Source organism: Hyla sarda, chromosome 8 (genome assembly GCF_029499605.1).
Source record: "Hyla sarda isolate aHylSar1 chromosome 8, aHylSar1.hap1, whole genome shotgun sequence".
Classification (NCBI taxonomy): domain Eukaryota; kingdom Metazoa; phylum Chordata; class Amphibia; order Anura; family Hylidae; genus Hyla; species Hyla sarda.
The window spans coordinates 24,590,955-24,613,424 of record NC_079196.1 but is presented as its reverse complement, the minus strand read 5'-3'; the positions used below and the strand labels follow the sequence as shown (position 1 = coordinate 24,613,424).

At 44.8% G+C, this 22,470-nt stretch overlaps 1 protein-coding gene across 1 annotated transcript in view; it reads left to right on the top strand.

Annotated features, from left to right (window-relative positions):
* The first annotated feature begins 1,970 nt into the window (after positions 1-1,970).
* Positions 1,971-22,470, top strand: part of NXPH2 (neurexophilin 2) — a 207,250-nt gene continuing 186,750 nt past the window's right edge. The window contains exon 1 of the mRNA XM_056534532.1: positions 1,971-2,158. The gene's annotated coding sequence lies outside the window, so the exon portion shown is untranslated. The remainder of the gene's footprint in view (positions 2,159-22,470) is intronic.

Sequence of the window (22,470 nt, the reverse complement as noted above, 5' to 3'; positions counted from 1 at the left end):
GAAATTATTTTCTTTTTGGAACACAGTGCTCTCTGCTGACATCACGAGCACAGTGCTGTCTGCTGACATCTCTGTCCATTTTAAGAACTGTCCAGAGTAGGAGAAAATCCCCATAGAAAACATATGCTGCTCTGGACAGTTCCTAAAGTGGACAGAGATGTCAGCAGAGAGCACTGTGCTCGTGATGTCAGCAGAGAGCTGAAAATCATTTCCTCTGTAGTATTAAGCAGATTATAAGTACTGGAAGGATTAAGATTTATTAATAAAAGTAATTCACAAATCTATTTAAAGGGGTACTCCGGTGAAAACCTTTTTTCTTTTAAATCAAGTGGTGGCAGAAAGTTAAACATATTTGTAAATTACTTCTATTAAAAAAATCTTAATCCTTCCAGTACTTATTAGCGGCTGAATGCTACAGAGGAAATGTCTTTCTTTTTGGAACACTGATGACATCACGAGCACAGTGCTCTCTGCTGACATCTCTGTCCATTTTAACAACCATGCATAGCAGATGTATGCTAAGGGCAGCATGGTGACTCAGTGGTTAGCACTGCTGCCTTGCAGTGCTGGGGACTTGGGTTCAAATCCCACTAAGGACAGCAATCAATAAAGTGTTATTATTATTATAATAACGTAAGCAGAGAGAACTGTGCTCGTGATGTCATCAGAGAGCATTCCAAAAAGAAAAGAATTTCCTCTGTAGTATTCAGCAGCTAATAAGTACAGGAAAGATTAAGATTTTTTAATAGAAGTAAATTACAAATATGTTTAACTTTCTGCCACCAGTTGATTTAAAAGAAAAAAGGTTTTCACCGGAGTACCCCTTTAACTTTCTGGCACCAGCTGATTAAAAAAAAATGTTTTCCTCCGGATTACCCCTTTAAAATCCTGCTGTGTCCTTTTGGGGGTTAAAGGGGTAATCCAGGATTTTTTTTTTCATGTGACTGTGCTACAGGGGCTGTAAAGTTTGTGTAGTTCATTATGTAGTGTCTGTACCCGTGTTTCATGGTGGTCTCGCAAGTCTTATGATTTTTTCCCCATTCTTTATTTTTAACAACATACAAAACACTTTACCCAGGTTGCAGTGCGGCCCGAGACATTACATCACTAGTCAGGTGATCAGAGGGAGCCTGTCTGTGCTTCAATAGGTGGAGTGACTGCTGGGAGAGAGGAAGATCATTCTGCAAGAGTTATAGTTTTGCAACAGCTGGAGGCACCCTGGTTAGAAAACACTGGTCTATTGCAAGGAAAAGATCACAGGTGTGTTTTAGTGGGTGGGGCAGCTGACATGTGGGAGGGAAAAAAGTGACCTCACACTTACCAACAAGGAATCAGGGGACTTGTAGTTTAAAGGAATGAACATCAACAGGAAATAGCCAGTTCACAAAAAGATGGCCTCAGCCTCACGGTAATCTTACAGCATAACCATTTAGCCTCAAGACAAGCGCCAATCCGTCCTAATCATGTCCATTACTGTCTGCCAGGTACGTACTAAAATCACCTTATGGTGGAGTACCCCTTTAATTATTATTTCCATGAAAAAATAAAAAACATAAGAAATCCTATAACCTGAAAAAAATACCCACACAGGTACAGGTCCAGTAAAATCGCAACAGCCGACGGCTGGAATGAGTCACATTCCCGAATGTTGTTCTGTCAAGTTTATAGGATGATCATGGGCGCAATGAAGAGACAACGAAAACACCTCAGATCTGTAATTAACACCGGTGGCCACGAGAACCCATTGTTGTCAGTGACGAGCCGAGAAGCATCGCTGTTGATGCCGGCAATTTCCTTTTGGCTGTCGAAATAAGAAACACAAATGTCTTCAGGTCATTTTTTTTTAATTATTAAGAAATGTGCCAGAAAATCGTCATTTCTGGAGAGGAAATAAGAAAAACATCCCCCACACGGTCGCACAGCGGGCATCTCATTTGTGAAGCACTCGTCTCCTCCGCCAGGCGAGGACACTGAAATATCTCCTCTCATCCGGCGCTACATATGTTCGGGGACTGCTTATCTCTCTAATTCAGGGTAATCATATGGCGGGAACAACTTACATCATCACCACTCCAATAAAACGGAGGGGAACGCTCAGCACTGGGAGAAGGGAGGAGAAATGGCTTCCAGAAAGACGACGCACTTCATTCTGTTCCAGGTGATGCTTTTTTATGTGCAGCATTTTTTATTTTTTTTTTTGCACCACCTGCAGAACGGCACAGGACGTGTATATTCTCGTATAACCGCAGTCATTACCGCTATCTATAAACTATGGCGTGATAAAGGAAATGTCATGGGGGGAGATTTATCAAAACCTGTGCAGAGGAAGAGTGGTGCAGTTGCCCATAGCAACCAATCAGATTGCTTCTTTCATTTTCCACAGGCCTCTTTAGAGGCCTGTGGAAAATGAAAGAAGCAATCTGATTGGTTGCTATGGGCAACTGCACCACTCTTCCTCTGCACGGGTTTTGATAAATCTCCCCCATGGTCTCCGTCTTAAAGGGGTACTCCGGTGAAAACCTTTTTTCTTTTTAATCAACTGGTGGCAGAAAGTTATACATATTTGTAAATTACTTCTATTAAAAAATCTTAATCCTTCCAGTACTTATTAGCTGCTGAATCCTACAGAGGAAATGCCTTTCTTTTTGGAACACTGATGACATCACGAGCACAGTGCTCTCTGCTGACATCTCTGTCCATTTTAGCAACCTTGCATAGCAGATGTATGCTAAGGGCAGCATGGTGGCTCAGTAGTTAGCACTGCTGCCTTGCAGTGCTGGGGACTTGGGTTCAAATCCCACTAAGGACAACAATAAATAAAGCATTATTATTATTATTATTATTATTATTATAACGTCAGCAGAGAGAACTGTGCTCGTGATGTCATCAGAGAGCATTCCAAAAAGAAAAGAATTTCCTCTGTAGTATTCAGCAGCTAATAAGTACAGGAAGGATTAAGATTTTTTAATAGAAGTAATTTACAAATATGTTTAACTTTCTGCCACCAGTTCATTTAAAAGAAAAAAGGTTTTCACTGGAGTACCCCTTTAAAGGGGTACTGGAAAACAAATATTTTCAAATCAACTGGTGCCAGAAAGTTAATCAGATTTGTAAATTGCTTCTATTTAAAGATCTTAATCCTTCCTGTACCTATCAGCTGCTGTATGCTCCGAATAAAGTTGTGTAGTTCTTTCCAGTCTGACCACAGTGCTCTCTGCTGACACCTCTGTCTGTGTCAGGAACTGTTCAGAGTAGGAGCAAATCCCCATAGCAAAACCTCTTCTGCTCCAGACAGTTCCTGGCACAGACAGAGGTGGCAGCAGAGAGCACTGTGGTCAGACTGGAACGATCCACAAAACTTCCTGTTGAACATACAGCAGCTGATAAGTACTGGAATGATAAAGATTTTTAAATAGAAGTAATTTACAAATCTGTTTAAGTTTCTGGCCCTGGTTGATTTGAAAACATGTTTTTTTTTTTTTTTTCTACCGGAGTACCCCTTTAACTCCTTCTAGGTATTGTTGGTTTTAAGCAAACAAAAATATGTAATTATTTTTTTCCTATGAGCCTTTTACATTGATTTAGAGGCTCATTGGCAAACTTCATATGGACCTGTACATGTGATTTCTTGAGCAAGAGGACCTTTCGGACACTGCAGGATTTCAGCCCTCGGAGTGTAGTGTGTTGCTAATAGTTTTTTTGGTGATTATAGTCGCAGATGCCTTCAGATCATTGACAAGATTCTGGGCTGATAACCTTTTATTCTTTAAGTCAAAAAACATAAGAAACCATCAAGTCAATGTCTATGGAGCTGCTGGAGATAGCTGAGACTTGGGGCCCCCGTACTCAAGATTGCAGAAGGGCAGACGGACCCCCTGTAATCTGACGCTGATCCCCTATTGAGAACTGCTCTCCACTCTATGTTTTCTACACCTTTGACCGAGACAATTGAGGGGGCACACCTGTAGCTGAGGGAATCTGTCATTAGTATACCCCACACTAACCTGTTCATATAGGCTTGTTGTGCAGGTGACACCGATGACAGTGATACTTACCAGTCACCGCTCTGTGCCTCCATTCAGCTGCAATCCTGGTACATAAAAATGACCTGCTTGGTGTACAGGGGGTGTTCCCATGCTGACTTCTGGAAGATGTTTTCGTATTAACGCCTCCTCCCATGTGCTGAGCCTCCTCTGCTGCAGAATGGAGCCCCCTCTGCAGAGCATCAGCACTACAGAAGAGGAGTTTATTATGAAGATCCAAGCTGGACGTCACAGTGCACCAAGAAGATCATTTGCAGATCACCAAGAAGAACCAGGGTTGTTTAGAGCAGGGACTGGTAAGTATAATTGTACTCAGTATCCCTTGCACTAACCTACTGGCACAGGCTTGTAGTGCAGGTGACACTGATAACAATGATACTTACCATTTGCTGATCTGTGGCTTCTTTCTTCCATAATTCCTCTTTTTCTTATTATGCAAATTAAGTAGCTTAGTGCAAACAGGACATTCCCAAGCCCCAAGTGCACTGTGATGTCCAGCCTGGATCTTCATAATAAATGCCCTCCTCCCATCTGATTCTCCTCCCGTGCTGATCCTCCTCCCCTGTGATGCTCCTCCTCCGCTGTGTTGCTCCTCCCCTGTGCTGACCCTCCTCACTTGTGCTGACCATCCTCCCCTGTGCTGACCCTCCTCCCCTGTGCTGATCGTCCTTCCTTGTGCTGACCCTCCTCCCCTGTGCAGACCCTCCTCCCCTGTGCAGACCCTCCTCCCCTGTGCTCATCCTCCTCCCCTGTGCTGACCCTCCTCCCCTGTGCTGACCCTCCTCCCCTGTGCTGATCATCCTCCCCTGTGCTGATCGTCCTTCCTTGTGCTGACCCTCCTCCCCTGTGCAGACCCTCCTCCCCTGTGCAGACCCTCCTCCCCTGTGCTCATCCTCCTCCCCTGTGCTGACCCTCCTCCCCTGTGCTGACCCTCCTCCCCTGTGCTGATCATCCTCCCCTGTGCTGATCGTCCTTCCTTGTGCTGACCCTCCTCCCCTGTGCAGACCCTCCTCCCCTGTGCTGACCCTCCTCCCCTGTGCTGACCCTCCTCCCCTGTGCTGACCCTCCTCCCCTGTGCTGACCCTCCTCCCCTGTGCTGATCATCCTCCCCTGTGCTGATCGTCCTCCCTTGTGCTAATTATTCTTCCTTCTGAAATCTCTCTTACAAGCAGAGAGTTTCACTTCATATTGTCTGTGGCCGCGGCTGCGCTATCATTGCGGCTTGTGATTTGAAGTGAAATTTCTCTGCTTGTGAGATTTCAGAGGGGAGGAGGATCAGCACAGGGGAGGAGGACCAGAAAAGAGAAGAAGAATCAGCACAGGGGAAGACAATCAGCACAGGGAAGAAGAGTCTGATCAGGGGAGGAAGATCAGCACAGGGGAGGAGGATTAGCACAGGGATCAGAATCAGGACAGTGGAAAAGGATCAGCACAGGGGAGGAGGATCAGCACAGGGGAAGAGAATACTCACAGGAGAGAATAGTCTGCAAAGGGGAGGAAGATTAGCTTAGGGGAGGAAGATCAGCACAGGAGAGGAGGATCCGCAAAAGGGAGGAGGATCAGCTCAGAGGAGCAGGACCAACAAAACAGGAGAATAAGCACAGTGGGAAAGTGTCAGCACAGGGGAAGATGATCAGCACAGAGGAGGAGGATCAGCACAGGGGAGTAGGATCAGGGGAAGACAATTAGCACAGGAGAGGCAGATCATCACAGGGGAGGACAATCAGTACAGGTAGGGGGCATGTTTACTCTGAAGATCCAGGGAGGACATCAAGGTGCACTCAAGACTTAGGACCGCCCACCGCGCACCAAGTCACTTCATTTGCATAATAAGAAAGAAAAAAATAACAGTTGAAAGAACATGTGATATTTGTAAAATTTTGTGCAAGGTGGATTATTTTTTTTTGTTTTTGTTTACGTCAGGGGAAAGGATGATAAATCTCCCCCAATACACAGTAAATGCATATCTTCTACGCCCATATAGTTTTACAATAAAAATCTGCTGGAAACAAAGATCCTAATAAGGGAAGAAGTGTAGGAAATATCTGCAGCCCCGATCCGACTGGGAGATGTTCCCTAAACACCTTGACATTTATCCAGATCGCTGAGACTTCAATTATAAGAAGTGTTTGCCGGTCTCTTACAAAGCGATACAGATCTGAAGCCTCCCCGAGGAGCCCCCGCATTGTATGGTCCTAGGGCCGAACCTCATACACGTTAATACAAAAAAAATCAATGGCGCTTTATTTTCCTTCAGATAAAAATGTCAGCCTAAGGTGCGGCTGAAGACGGATGTATATATATATCTCATCGGTTGTCCTTCACCCAGCCAATGGCTGTCCGGGCATGCTGGGAGTTGTAGTTTTTCAACAGCTGCAGGCATCTTGGCTGGGAAACACTGCTCTATATTCAGGATAAAGGAAAAGTGTATAATTGTGAGGTCTTACAACCCTTGAAGGTCCGGGCATGCTGGGACTTGTAGTTTTGCGACAACTGGAGGCACACTGGTTGGGAAACACTCCATTAAAGGGGTACTACCGTGCTGACAACTTATCCCCTATCTAAAGGATAGGGGATAAGTTGCCTGATCGCGCTGGGTCCTGCCACTGGGGACCCCCGCAATCTCATACGCAGCACCCCGCTCTCATCAGGCCCCAGAGTGAACATCGCTCCAGGTATGATGACTGCCGATCACGGGGCCGGAGAATCCCCGCCCCCATGTGACTTCATGCCCCGCCCCTCAATGTAAGTCTATGGCAGGGGGCAAGACAGCTGTCGTCACACGGGCGGAGCCGTGACGTCACGATCAGTGGCCCCGTCATCAGACCCGGAGCAAATGTTCACTCCGGGGCCTGATGAGAGCGGGGTGCTGCGTGCGAGATCGCGGGGGTCCCCAGCGGTGGGACCCCGCGCGATCAGGCAACTTGTCCCCTATCCTTTAGATAGGGGATAAGTTGTCAGCACGGTAGTACCCCTTTAAGCTCTGTAAGGTTTGAAGAGTCAGACTGATGATCACATGACCAAGTTACAGTAATAAAACATATAGAATGGTTCAAAGGTATAACCAGCTCACCCATTAGCCGTCACTTGCCGCTTCACAGATCCAGCCCGGACAATGCTGGTAGATAATGGACAAGAAAAAAGGAACATCCAGCGCAGCAAGAGATCAAATGTAGGAAATATTTATTCTGATACAGCAATACACAGGAATAGGAACAGCAGTGACGCGTTTCAATTGTCTAAGCGATCTTAGTCATACTGGCACAATGGATACAATGATGGAAAACCTATATAGGGGAGGAGCTCAGGATCACAGGTGCGATGCACCTGTGATCCTGAGCTCCTCCCCTATATAGGTTTTTCAACATTGTATCCATTGTGCCAGTATGACTAAGATCGCTTAGACAATTGAAACGCGTCACTGCTTTTCCTATTCCTGTGTATTGCTGTATCGGAATAAATATTTCCTGCATTTGAGCTATTCCTGCGCTGGATGTTCCTTTTTTTCTTGATAATAAAACATACAGATGCAGCTGTGCTAAAATAGTGACGTGATTGTGCATGACATGGGCAAAATTTTTTTATTAATTAATTAATTTAAAAAAATTAATAAAAAAAAAAAAACTGGAGTGCTTCTTTCCCAGTTTGGAAAATGTTAACTCTGGTTGGGAAACACTGGCTTCAACAATGCTTCACCGAAAGTAAAAAAAATAAGCAAAATCACTTCTGCAATCTCATATACTATCAGTAGATGGCAGAATAAACTTACGTAAAGTATAAAAGAACTCATCAAACTGGAGAAGAAGAAAGACTGATCCTTTACCGAGCGTCTAATGGTAATAAAATTGTCAACGGGGGCGCAGGAATAATATAAGAACGTCTTATGGCCGAAAATATACAGAATTTCCATCCCTAAATAGGCGCACAAGTCTTGTTCTCCTTAGCAAGAGATATAGCAACAAATTGTTCATGCGGTCACACTGCAAATTTTTGCAAGTGCTGAACGCACATTTAGCTGATTTTCGGAGATAAAAGAAACATAAAAGATGGTTGGAGGTCCATTTAGGGTGCGTTCACACGGAGTAATTCAAGAGTAATTCCTCTTGAATTCTCCGCTCCAAATTAATGCCCATCTCCTCTGCCCAATGACTTTAATGTTATTTCCGCTGTCCTGTTCACACTGCGGAAATTCTGCTAGCGGAATTCCGACGCTGAATTCCGTTCCGCTTGAAGAATGAGCATGTTCATTCTTCAAGCGGAATCCGCTAGCAGAAATCAATAGAAGTCAAGTCAATGGTTAAAAAAAATTCCGCCCGACATCGTTTTCGCGCGGAATTCGCACGCAATTTGCACGGAATTTGCCCGGAAACGTCTGAAAAACCCTTCACTTCTTTCTCCCCCATTTCCGCACGCAAATCCGCGCAAATTGCGCATGAAAATAAAATTATTTTTTCCGCCCGTAAATTTTGGGGCGTGAATTACTAAGTCTTGCTTTATATTTTTTCCTGTATCCCAGACGTTCTTAAAGGGGTACTCCGCCCCTAGACACTGTACGCACTGATTATCTAGGCACTGTATGCACTTACTGTCTGGGCACTGTATTTACGCATTATCTGGGCACTGTATATACTATTTATGTGGGATCTGTATGCACTTGTTATCTGGGCACTATGGGGGGCATTTATCATTGTAGGTGTAAGTGAAGCATATTTTACACCTTTTTTTTGTGTGCTGTAATGTGTAGGAGAACCAAATTTCTTAAATGGTCGCAGGGCATTTGATACATTTTGTGCAGGTCACATTTTCTGAAATTTCACTCTTCACATACACCAAAAAGCTAAGCTAAGTCTGGGCTGGTGTAGGTTTTTGGCGGTTTTGCGCCTTTTTGGTGGTTTTGTGCCTTTTTTGCGCCTTTTTACAAAAAGGTGCAGTTCATAAAACCTGTGCATATCATGCGTATTGTCAAAATCAGTGGATTGCAACTCAAAATCATCAGAAATGTGTAAACCAAAAGGAGCAAAAAAAGAACACTTGCACCAAAATAGCGCCAACTATAGACGGGGAAAAAAAGGGTAAATACAATGATAAGTGCCGGCCTATATGCACTAATTATCTGGGCCACTTCATAAGAATAGGGATAATCTGCATCCAAAATAGTATGGGATTTCTGCGCCATATTCCGCTGTGGATACATCTGACAGTATAAGATATATCTGGGAGCCTCTACAGGGAAGGAACAGAAACCTGATCATGAAAAATGTTCTCAAAAAATTAAATTTTAAGGGGTATTCCAGGATTTTGTAAAGTTAGTGTAATATTGTGTATCTACCTGTGTCTAATGGTGGTCTCACAATTCCTATGTGATCTTTGTCCCGATGTAAATTTTTAGCCAGGGACAAAATGAGTGGTGTCTCAGGTTTTCACAGGTTGCAGTGCGGCAGAGACATTACATCACACATCTAGTGTTCAAAGGGAGCCTGCCTGTGCTTCAATGGATGGAGAGACCGCTGGGTGGAAGATTATTGGGGGAGATTTATCAAAACCTGTGCAGAGGAAAAGTTGCCCAGTTACTCATAGCAACCAATCAGATTGCTTTTTTCATTTTTAACAAGGCCTCTGCAAAGTGAAAGAAGCGATCTGATTGGTTGCTATGGGCAACTGAGCAACTTTTCTTCAGGACATATTTTGATAAATCTCCTCCATTCTCCACAGAGCTGCAAGGAATTGTCCCAGGTGTGCTTTAATGGGTAGGGTGGGGGATATGTGGGAGGGGAAAAAAAGTAAACTCACACTTACAAACAAGGGATCCTGGGATTTGTAATTGGAGGTAGGGAACTCCAACAGGAAATAGCCATTCACAAAAAGAAAGCAGCAGTGTTATGGTAATCTCACGACACAGACATTTAGCCTCAAGACAAGCACAGATCCGATCTGAGCATGTCCATTACTGTCTGGCAGGTAAGTACTAAACTCACCTTATGGTGGATAACCCCTTTAATTGACGTCACTTAGTCACCATGTGCCCAATTTCCTTTTGATCATTTCTAAGGCCTTAAAGGGGTACTCCGGTGGAAAACTTATTTTTTTAAATCAACTGGTGCCAGAAAGTTAAACAGATTTGCAAATTACTCTGGACAGTTCCTAAAACGGACAGAGATGATAGCAGAGAGCACGGTGGTCATGATGTCAGCAGAGAGCACTGTGGTCATGATGTCAGCAGAAAGCACTGTGGTCATGATGTCAGCAGAGAGCTCTGTGTTCCAAAAAGAAAACCATTTCCTCTGTAGTATTCAGCAGCTAATAAGTACTGGAAGGATTAAGATTTTTTAAAAGAAGTAATTTACAAATCTGTTTCACTTTCTGGCACCAGTTGATTTAAAAAAAAAAAAAGTTTTCCGCGGGAGTACCCCTTTAAAAATGAGGTTTGCACCGACTTTACTTTCCTAATTTTTAAGAACTTTTTCCAAGTTTGAGTCTGTGTTATAAATCAGCGCGGGGTGAAGTCATTCGCTATTACCTGCTCCTCACATCTCTGTTAAATGAAACCTTTAGAAGGAGTCATCATTAATATAGCGGGGAATTAATGAGGCCGTAAAAATGCAACTTTTTACCTCAACCTATTAATAATGTTTGAATTGTTGCATTAATGTCGGATCTAATGGAGCGTAAAATTTGTATCCTCTCCGGAGTCGGACAGATACGATATTAATTGTTATCCTAGACTAAGGTCACAAATGACTTCTTACCATTCCACCAATCTTAATGTGCAGGGAAAGAGAAAGAACAAAATTTTATCAGTTTGATTTAAATCAGGTTTTTTTTTTTGTTTTTTTTTAAATAAAAGATTCTATAAAGTTCTATAGTGGGATTAGCCCAGAAAGAATTAAAAAAGAACTCTAGGTCACCATCACTATTCCAGCACAGCTGCATCTATATGTATCATTACTGTAATTTGGTCATGTGGTCACCATTCTGACTCTTTAAACCTGAGAGAACTTAATGGAGTGTTTCCAAACCGGGGTGCCTCCAGTTGTTGCAAATCTACAACTCTCAGCATTCCCGGACAGCCTTTGGCTGTCCGGGCATGCTGGAAGTTGTAGTTTTGCAACAGCTGGAGGCACCCTGGTTGGGAAACAGTGGATGTGGGTTCTGACGTCCTGTAAACTACAGGATAATATCATTACCTACTAAATCCCTCCCTTCTGGCTCCATCTGCTCCATCTCTACGGAATTAGTATTTATAGTAGTTATACATCTCATCTCCAGCTCTGTCTGTATACTGCTGCTGCTATCTCTATGGGATCAGGATATATAGTAGTACAAGTATATTATACACTTCTCCCCTCCCAGCTCTATCTGTAAACTGTTGCTATCTCTATTGGACCAGGATAAATGCTATAGTAGTTATTTACCTTCCCTACAGCTCTATCTGTACACTACTGCTATCTGTATGGGATCAGGATATATTGTAGTTAAACACCACCCCCCTTCAGCTCTATCTGTATACTGCTGCTGTCTCTATTAGATCAGGATATATACTGTAGTAGTTATACACCTCCCCTACAGCTCTATCTGTACACCACTGCTTTCTGTATGGGATCAGGATATAGAGTAGTTATATACCTCCCTCCAGCTCTATCTGTATACTGTTGCTATCTCTATGGGATCAGGATATATAGTAGTTATACACATCCTTCCAGTTATATCTGTATACTGCTGCTGCTGTCTCTATTGGATCAGGATATATAGTAGTTATACACCTCCCCTCCAGCTCTATCTGTATACTGCTGCTATCTCTATGGGATCAGGATATATAGAAGTAATACACCTCCCTCCAGCTCTATCTGTATACTGCTGCTATATATATATATATATATATATATATATATATATGGGATCAGGATATAAAGTTGTTATACAACTCCCCTCCAGCTCTATCTGTATACTGCTGCTATCTCTATGGGATCAGGATATATAGAAGTAATACACCTCCCTCCAGCTCTATCTGTATACTGCTGCTATATATATATATATATATATATATATATATATATATATATATATATATATGGGATCAGGATATAAAGTTGTTATACAACTCCCCGCCAGCTCTATCTGTATATTGCTGCTGTCTCTATGGGTTCGGGATATATTAGTAGTTGTATACCTCCTCTACCAAAACTGCTGCAGACATTTACCACAATTGTGCAAATCACTGTAAATATTTCACATTTTTACTGTGATTTAGAGAATAGCAGTAGCCACAATGCTGTAATATTGTGTTAAAAAGGAAGTAAAAATTCGACATGTGAACACATTCTCTTTGTGGCAATATTTCTCTGAAAACGCACTTTAAATACGAAAACACATTAAAACTGCATGTAGTATGAATTGGCAACAACCCACTTGTAAGTCTAATCAGTTCACCTGGGTGATCTCCAGCAGCAGCAATCTGAGCAGCTCAGTAGGCCTAGTGATCAAACACCCCACCCAATCTCTCGGCATAGCCAAGTGATTCATGGGATAGGTATGCTGCATTATAGCATTATAAATCCATCTTTGCATCATGTCAAAGATGAATTTGCAAACAGAAATGGCTGAAAACCTCAAGCCTGACACATTCTCTAAAACAGGTAAACACAAGAAATACACAAGAACCTCAATATTATTCTCTAAGGCTCCCATCATGGCAGCCAGGGAGAATAGCGGGAGAAAAGATACTGCTTGCACCATCTTTTTCTCCTGCTATTCCCGTCAAAAAACAACGGCGCCTGATGGACCCCATTAAATAAATGGGAGCCATCGAGCACTTAAAGGCACACACAAAAAAAAAAGAAAGAAAAAAGAGACCCGTTCTACATGGGGCACAACGGCAATGTGAAAAAGGCCTAATAATAGCCTATGCTGCATAATAGGGGATAAAATGTCTCATCGCGGGGGTTCTGCTGCTGGGGTCCCCCGGGATCTCCCACTTCTGCGGCAGTGTTCGTAATGTCCCGGCCACGCCCCCTTGTGACGTCATGCTATGCCCCAAGAAGCCCCCTCCCATAGCCATGATTAGAGGGGTGTGGCATGACATCATGAGGGGGTGTGGCCATGATGTCACGATCACGGCCTCCAGCTCCAAATGTTTAGAATGTTGGTGCATCGGAGTACCCCTTTAAGTACACTGAGCTGGGTGCAGAGAGAAAGCTGTAATGCATACAGCATGGCTGCTTACCTCAAGCGGGCGCTAAGTTTACAGGAGCAATGAACAAAATTCATCTAAAACAAACCACAAAAAAACATTCAAACACATCCAAAATTTCTTTAAAATTCAGATCAAATCTGCCTGATTGACTTCAATGGGATTCCACCACTGAATTCCTTGAAATATAAAACTTATGTTATATTTTTGTGGAATCGGAAAGTGGAATTTCTGGGGTGGACACCATGGAAATTCGGCTGTGTGAATGTGACAGCAAAATCTATATAAAAATGTAGGGTAGTTTTTGGAAGAATTATACATGGAAAATCCGCCATCTGAACATAGCCTAAAGGAATAATCCACTTAGCAAAAGCAGCTCAATAGTGATACCAACTGTGATGTCACAGCAATGAGATAATGCACACAGTGATGTCACAGGAATGGGCTAATGCACATAGTAGTGTCACCATATAGGAGTAATGCACACAGTGATGTCACAGGAATGGGCTAATGCACACAGTAGTGTCACCATATAGGAGTAATGCACACAGTGATGTCACAGGAATGGGCTAATGCACACAGTAGTGTCACCATATAGGGGTAATGCACACAGTGATGTCTCAGCATGGTGTTTATACGCATAGTAATGTTACAGTAAAGGGATGACGGCACAAAAATTGCACAACCTGTGATGTCACAGTAGTGAGATAAAGTGCAGTTTTGAGGTCCCTTTACAAAAACATGGCATTTGGTGATGTCACAGAGCAGAGATGATTGACAGTACTCTCACAGCAATGCTAATTTACCCAGGGAAGAAAAAGCACTAGAATTATGCAAACAGTGATGTCACAATACAGTGGTAATGTACAAACTGATGTTACAACACAAGAATAATGCACAAAGCAAGATCACAGTACAGAAATCATGCAGAAAGTGGGATAACGCACAAAGCAGGGGTATAAAATATAACCAAATAATGGGACACAAAACAGTTTTCTTTTACCCCTTTCTACGAAGGTTTAATAGCATTCACCTTGAGCACCCCTTTAACTCAATACAGTGTTGTCATTAGGTTTGGTGTCTCCTGGTGCGGAAGAAGATGGTGTCGCCCCCACCGGCAAGTACATTTTTCGTCCTATATAACACTGTCTGACTGGCAGTGATGGGCGAGAATTGGGAGGCATCGGAATGGTGGTTGCAGGGGAAGGGGGTAGGTGAGTATGACTTATTGTCACATACACATACCACATATACCACTCACACAAGGTACACATACCACATATACCACTCACACAGTGTACACATACCACATATACCACTCATACAGGGTACACATACCACATATACCACTCACACAGTGTACACATACCGCATATACCACTCACACAGTGTACACATACCGCATATACCACTCATACAGGGTACAGATACCACATATACCACTCACACAGTGTACACATACCACATATACCACTATACAGGGTACACATATCACATAAACCACTCATACAGGGTACACATACCGCATATACCACTCATACAGGGTACACATTCCACATATGCCACTCATACAGGGTACACATTCCACATATACCACTCACACAGTGTACACATACCGCATATACCACTCACACAGTGTACACATACCGCATATACCACTCATACAGGGTACAGATACCACATATACCACTCACACAGTGTACACATACCACATATACCACTATACAGGGTACACATATCACATAAACCACTCATACAGGGTACACATACCGCATATACCACTCATACAGGGTACACATTCCACATATGCCACTCATACAGTGTACACATACCGCATATACCACTCATACAGGGTACACATACCGCATATACCACTCATACAGGGTACACATTCCACATATACCACTCACACAGGGTACACATAGCACATATACCACTCATACAGGGTACAGATACCACATATACCACTCATACAGGGTACACATACCGCATATACCACTCACACAGGGTACACATACCGCATATACCACTCATACAGGATACACATACCACATACACCACTCACACAGGGTACACATACCACATATACCACTCATACAGGATACACATACCACATACACCACTCACACAGGGTACACATACCGCATATACCACTCACACAGGGTACACATACCGCATATACCACTCATACAGGATACACATACCACATACACCACTCACACAGGGTACACATACCGCATATACCACTCACACAGGGTACACATACCGCATATACCACTCACACAGGGTACACATACCCCATATACCAGACTGTTGAGACCAAATTAGCTCCTAGCAGGCTATAACTACCCCTCCCCCTTACTACAATAATTAATTAAATAATAACTGACACAACAACAATTTTACTTTTCCGTGGGTGGGGATCGGCCACAGCTTTATTTATAAAATTACTTATATAAATAACAATTTAACTGTAACAACGACACCGATTGGCTTCTTACCAACCCGAGAGGTGCTGCCACACTGTCCTGTGTGGAGGTCTACCCCGGGTTGACCCCGCTTTCACCGTCTTCTTACCGCCAAGCTGTGACTTACAATAAACAAAGATACAAAAAGGGAGGGAGGGAGGGCAAAACTCCGGGTCCTGGGCAGATTGAGGGGGGAAGGGAGGCACCACAGCTATAAATACCCAGGGGAGGGCCCCTGAAAGCCCGGGAAACTATTGAACCCCTGATTGGTGCACTCCTTCCCCCCCACCCATGGGACATACCACTATAGCCACTGGCAAGTTTTACAGGTGGGGGAGGGGGCTAAAACATTGCCTGTATATTTCTTAACCCCTTACTGCTCACCAGTCAGGGGGCAAGCTAGTTATGCACAGCTTGCCCCACCAGACTGTTGAGACCCAATTAGCTCCTAGCAGGCTATAACTACCCCTCCCCCTTACTACAATAATTAATTAAATAATAACTGACACAACAACAATTTAACTTTTCCGTGGGTGGGGATCGGCCACAGCTTTATTTATAAAATTACTTATATAAATAACAATTTAACTGTAACAAAGACACCGATTGGCTTCTTACCAACCCGAGAGGTGCTGCCACACCGTCCTGTGTGGAGGTCTACCCCGGGTTGACCCCGCTTTCACCGTCTTCTTACCGCCACGGAGGAGACCAGTTAGCCCTACACTGGGCTCCGACCCCCACCCAAGAGATAGTGGATAGCCAACACCTGGGGCCACCTCAGCCCCCCGGACACACACAACACATTTCCTCTCCAGGAAACCCGTTCAATACATTTCCTCTCCAGGAAACCCGCTCAATACATTTCCTCTCCAGGAAATCCGCCCAACACATTTCCTCTCCAGGAAATACACCCAACACTTTTCCTCTCCAGGAAATCAGAGGTACCTGCCGCCAGGACCATTTTTTTTTTTTTTTTTATTAAATAACTCGTGTGAACTCCACTCTCAGACTCGCCCATACAGCGAAGAGTGCCGCAGCACTCGTACCACCTTGTGGAAAGCCGCTCTCAAAACAAAAACACATATGGGAAACATCAAACTGGGCAAAAATAGCAACACAACATGCAGATCGCCCGTGCCCCATGCACAGCGCTACCCTCTCCGGAAACCCAGCCACCTCCGCCGGCCCCGATACAAAAAGAGAGCAAATCCCGAACTCACAAAAACCCCATCCTATCAAAGAAAAGCCAAAACCCAAAACAGACAAAAAACCTGGAACTGAATAATCGGGGGCGGGGAGCAAAAGAAAAAAGGGGACGGGCCCCACCACCGCCCAGGCAACAATAGGAGGACAATGGAAAAAACAGTCATCCGCGGACCCTCATACAGCACAAGCTGCGTGACCCCGATCGCCTAAGCAGTCTCGGACCGACGGGCCTTTTTTTTTTTTTTTTTTATATTTATTTATATTTATTTTTTTTTTTTTACTTTTTCCGTGAAACCACAAGATAGGTACCCAAAAACACAGACACCCAAGTCCCATGGAAGGGGACGAGGAGAAAGGAAGTGCCACATCCACATAGCCCCTAAAAAAGCTAGCGCAAAACCTCGGATCAGAGAAAACGCCGCAAAAGCGACAACCAAAAAACCCGACCCGCAGTCGCTGCCAAGCGACCCAAAAACTGATAGGAAAAACCGGTCGCCAACAGCAAGGCCACCCACTCACAGGCCCAGCCCCTAGGTATACACCAACCGCAAAGCAGAAAAGAAAACCCCCCTGCCATGTGCCATGCGGCAACCGCACCCCACTGGATCGCAGCACAGCGGGAAAGCCACCCAATTTTTTTTTTTTTTTTTTTTAATTAGCAGGTGATTCACATGAACAGGTGAAGATACCCAGCGTCACATACTAAGAATGTTATTTGGATTCACGGAGAACACAGTCCAAATCTCGAACCTCCTTAGAGAGGTGACACAGCAGTTAACGTCCGTTAACACAACCTATTAAAACGAAATAGGAAATCAAACATCAGAGCCTCGTAAGGTTACCACAAGGGGCAGTCCAGGTATGAAAAACAAATCCCCTATCCACAGACCATTTGGAACCTCCGGGACCCTCCTCGGCTGTAGACATCCAGCCCTCCACACCAACACCAACCACTCGCAAGCGCCTTACCGTGAGTCGCAGGACCCACCAAAGCGGACCAAGAAATACACCACTCTGCACAATGACACATGGGCCAGCCACACAAGCAAACCTTCCAACTCCACCCAAGGGAGCAACCTCCGGAACCACTGCCAGAGAAAACGGGACAAAGCATCAACACCCAGTACCGACCCCAAGGAGCAAAGCCCCAAAATAACTCGTAACTCCAAACAGCGAAGAACTGGGTGCAACAAACCGAGCACAGGAAGAAAGCCGAAAAAGAGATAATAGCAGAGACAACGCCCCGAATGTCAGACCGACAACACACCACGATCACTCAAATCACACCCTAGAAAAGTAAAGAAAGAAAAGGATCACCAAATTAGAGCGCAACCAAGCGCAAAAGAGTCCTCTTGAGTCTGGCGCCTTAGACCGCTCGGCCATGTTTTAGGGGCCACGCCAACCCACACAGTACCGTTACAATTCTAGAACATGAGCTGCCGAAGCAAGCACCCAAAGTCCCACAACCAATACCAAGGGAAAAGCGCATACAAAACCCAAGCATTGCAGAAACCCCCCGACTACTAAGACCCAGGGGTAAACCACCCCGCAGCACCACTGGGAAAACCAAACACCACACCAACAACCAACCAAACCAGCCACATCTGAGAACAGAGCAAGCTCCCCGTGAGCCGCAACCGGGGACTGAAAGCAGGCCTGTCCACTGCACAACTCACGAAAAACCCCAAGCAACTGAAACGTCAGCCCTTAGCGCACCCGGGGCACATATGCAGGGGCACAGACACCACACACCCTCGGCAGCCAGAGACAACCTGCAGGAAAAAACTCTGCCCAGAACCATAGTCCCCGTGTAACATTCAGTAAATTAGCAAGGGCCGGAACCAGGGCACCTACAAGCCCAGAGGAAACCAAAAACAGAGAATTTATTTTTTTATTTTTTATTTTTTTTATTTTTATTTTTTAAACTTTTGAACGCAATCACTCCCTTACCACAGGAAAGCAGCAGACCAACACCAACGCGGCATGCGGAAGCCATGCTAATCTTTACTGTATCGTTCCAATTATAACATACGTGCTGCCGAAGCGAGCACAAAATATGGAACACTTCACAAAGTTGCATGTCAGCCTTGCAGCAATAAACCACACCCCAACAAGCGTAGAGCACTGGAGAATCACCCTCCGGAATACCACCACGAAAAGAACTCACAAGGGTGGACAAACGGCTACTCAAGCGAAACCTACCCACTGAAGACTCAAGCAAAATCTACCCACCGCCACATCAGCTAAAGCACCCAGCACAACATACAGGAGTCGCAGCGGAGAGAGACTACAACCAAGATGGAGAGATAAACCAAACAAAGGGGGAGAAAACCAAAAGAAACAAAACCGTAACTCGGTGGCAACCATTGATCCAGGATAAGGAACAAGCCTCGGGAGCGAAGTCCGCCAAACCCCGGCCACCCAGAGTTTAAGGCCAAAAGACCACTCACCCAAGTGCACACCGCGCAAGATGAAACCCTACCAAAGCACCCCGTCAAGAAGAGACTTACCCAACTCACCACCAGAGACCAAAACAGACATACATCCATATCCGAGACCCAAACACAACAAACACACGGGAACAAAAGGACGAACACTAAACAGAACGTAGCCATAAGCACACAAACCGGGGAAGGGGCCAAGCCCCACAGCAGAACACTCACCAATTCCAGAAGATGGAGAAGCACAACAGCTGGAGGGACCACTACACCACTGCCGCAGGCATGGGACAAGTCACGCTGGAGACCGCCGGGTAGCAGGCACTCGGCCGCCGCCCGAAACGGTGCTGGAAACCATGCCGGGAAACCAACAGTAGAGGACTCCGAGGCACTGTATGAGGCAGAGGAGGATGAGGGAGAACCACTGCGGGAAGAACCGAAACACCTACTCCCTGCAGGTGAGCAGAAGGTCCAAAAAATAAAAATAAAAAAAATAAAAATAAATAAATAAATAAAAACGCCGCCTCCCAGGGCCAGAGCGAGAGCGGCGACGAATAAGTCTATGCTCCCATCCGGCCCCAGAGGGGGAAGAGCAACATGAAATCAGGGGAGCACTCCCTACCCCTCCACGGGGGGCACTGGAGAGGCAGGAGGAAGAAGGACAGCAGCGGCAGCAGGGGGGGGGGGAAGGGGGGGGTTGGGAACTTGGGACGGGAAGGTGATGGGGAGGCGGGGGGGGCCGTGGCTGCAAGGATATGGGGAGCACTAGAAAAGCAGGGGGAGATAAGGGGGGGGGCGCTAGTGTGGTGGGGGTAAGGAGCTGGGTAAATGAGTGGGGACGATATGAGGGCTCATACAGTTTGCGCCGTGATCTGAAGTCGTCCGTGGTACCAGCGTCATTTTGATCAGATGATGAGATCACTGTTTATACATATTTACAGTACAAAAAGCGATCAAAAACACGCTAATTAGGACTGTGAAATATATTTATTCAACTATTTATATTTGTAGCTATTTATGTATCGTATTTATTTAATAATTTTTTATTTTTTAAATTATTTTAAATTTTTATTTTTTTTATGTATTAAATTATCTTTTTTATTTTTTTTATTTTATTTTATTTATTTTTATTTTTTTTTTATTTTTATTTTATTATTTTTATTTTTTTTTATTTTTTTGCACATACGCCATAGACGGAGCGCTTCAATTGATGATATATTGTTATATTTCGGACATGTACGCACGTGGCGATACCACATATGTGTGTGTTTGTTACAATATACAGTACTTGATTTATGTGCACACACACACATATACATATATATATATATATATATATATATATATATATATATATATACACATATACATACATATATACACATATAAACATACAAACTTTTATTGAAAGGGTTAAACTTAACTGTTGAAATCTTTTTTTTTTTTTTTTTTTTGCACTGACCTAGCTCCCACAGGGAGCTATAACACTGCACGCACTGAACCTGACACTGATCACTTGCCATGTATGAACATGGCAACGATCAGTGCTAACAACGATCGATTGCTCAAGCCTGAATTTCAGGCTTGTAGCAATCAATCACGAGCGGACGCGCAGGAGGCAGGTGAGTGACCCTCCTGCTGCGTCCCAGCTGATCGGGACATCGCGATTTTATCGCGATGGTCCCGATGAGCCCGACTGAGCAGCCGGGATGCTTGCAATGTCACTTTCAGACGCGGCGATCAACCTTGATCGCCACGTCTAAAGACGCAATGCCGGACATCTGCCCGATCGGCGATGTCCGGCATAGCATGAGTCTTGTTTGCTAATAGCAACCGGGACTCACGGCTATGATGCGCGCTCGCCTTAGGAGCGCGCATTACAGCTGGCGACGCGCAAATGGACGTTAATAAACGTCCATTTGCGCAGGAAAAAAGGGAGATTAAGCCAGCAGCAGCCACCCAGGGTCCGCCACCTCCAGAGACGGAGGGGACAACAGGGGAAGGGGACAACAGGGGGGGGGACAACAGGGGGGGGACAAGAAGGAAACCAGAGCATGCTCATAAGGAGCATGCCTGGGGAGAGGGATCAAGGTACAGGCAGGGGAGAGGGCTCGGGGCAGGGAAGAGGGCAAAAGGAGCTGGTGGGACAGGCCGCACAGGGACTACAGGGGAAAGGAGAGCGGGACTGAGGAGAGGTCCGCCAGCCTCCCGAACCCAACACCGGCGCAACAGGAGGGGAGGCCAGCTCAGCCACAAGCGAGCATGCCAGCCCTCACCCTCCTGCTCCATCCGGGCCATAAATAAGGGGCAGTAACATACCAACCAGCAGACAAAACTCTGGGTCCTGGGCAGATTGAGGGGGGAAGGGAGGCACCACAGCTATAAATACCCAGGGGAGGGCTCCTGAAAGCCCGGGAAACTATTGAACCCCTGATTGGTGCACTCCTTCCCCCCACCCATGGGACATACCACTATAGCCACTGGCAAGTTTTACAGGTGGGGGAGGGGGCTAAAACATTGCCTGTATATTTCTTAACCCCTTACTGCTCACCAGTCAGGGGGCAAGCTAGTTATGCACAGCTTGCCCCACCACTCACACAGGGTACACATACCACATATACCACTCATACAGGGTACACATACCGCATATACCACTCATACAGGATACACATACCGCATATACCACTCATACAGGATACACATACCACATACACCACTCACACAGTGTACACATACCACATATACCACTCACACAGTGTACACATACCACATATACCACTCACACAGTGTACACATACCACATATACCACTCATACAGGGTACACATACCACATATACCACTCATACAGGGTACACATACCACATACACCACTCACAGTGTACACATACCACATATACCACTCACACAGGGTACACATACCACATATACCACTCACACAGTGTACACATACCACATATACCACTCACACAGGGTACACATACCCCATATACCACTCATACAGGGTACACATACCACATATACCACTCACACAGGGTACACATACCACATATACCACTCACACAGTGTACACATACCACATATACCACTCACACAGGGTACACATACCACATATACCACTCATACAGGG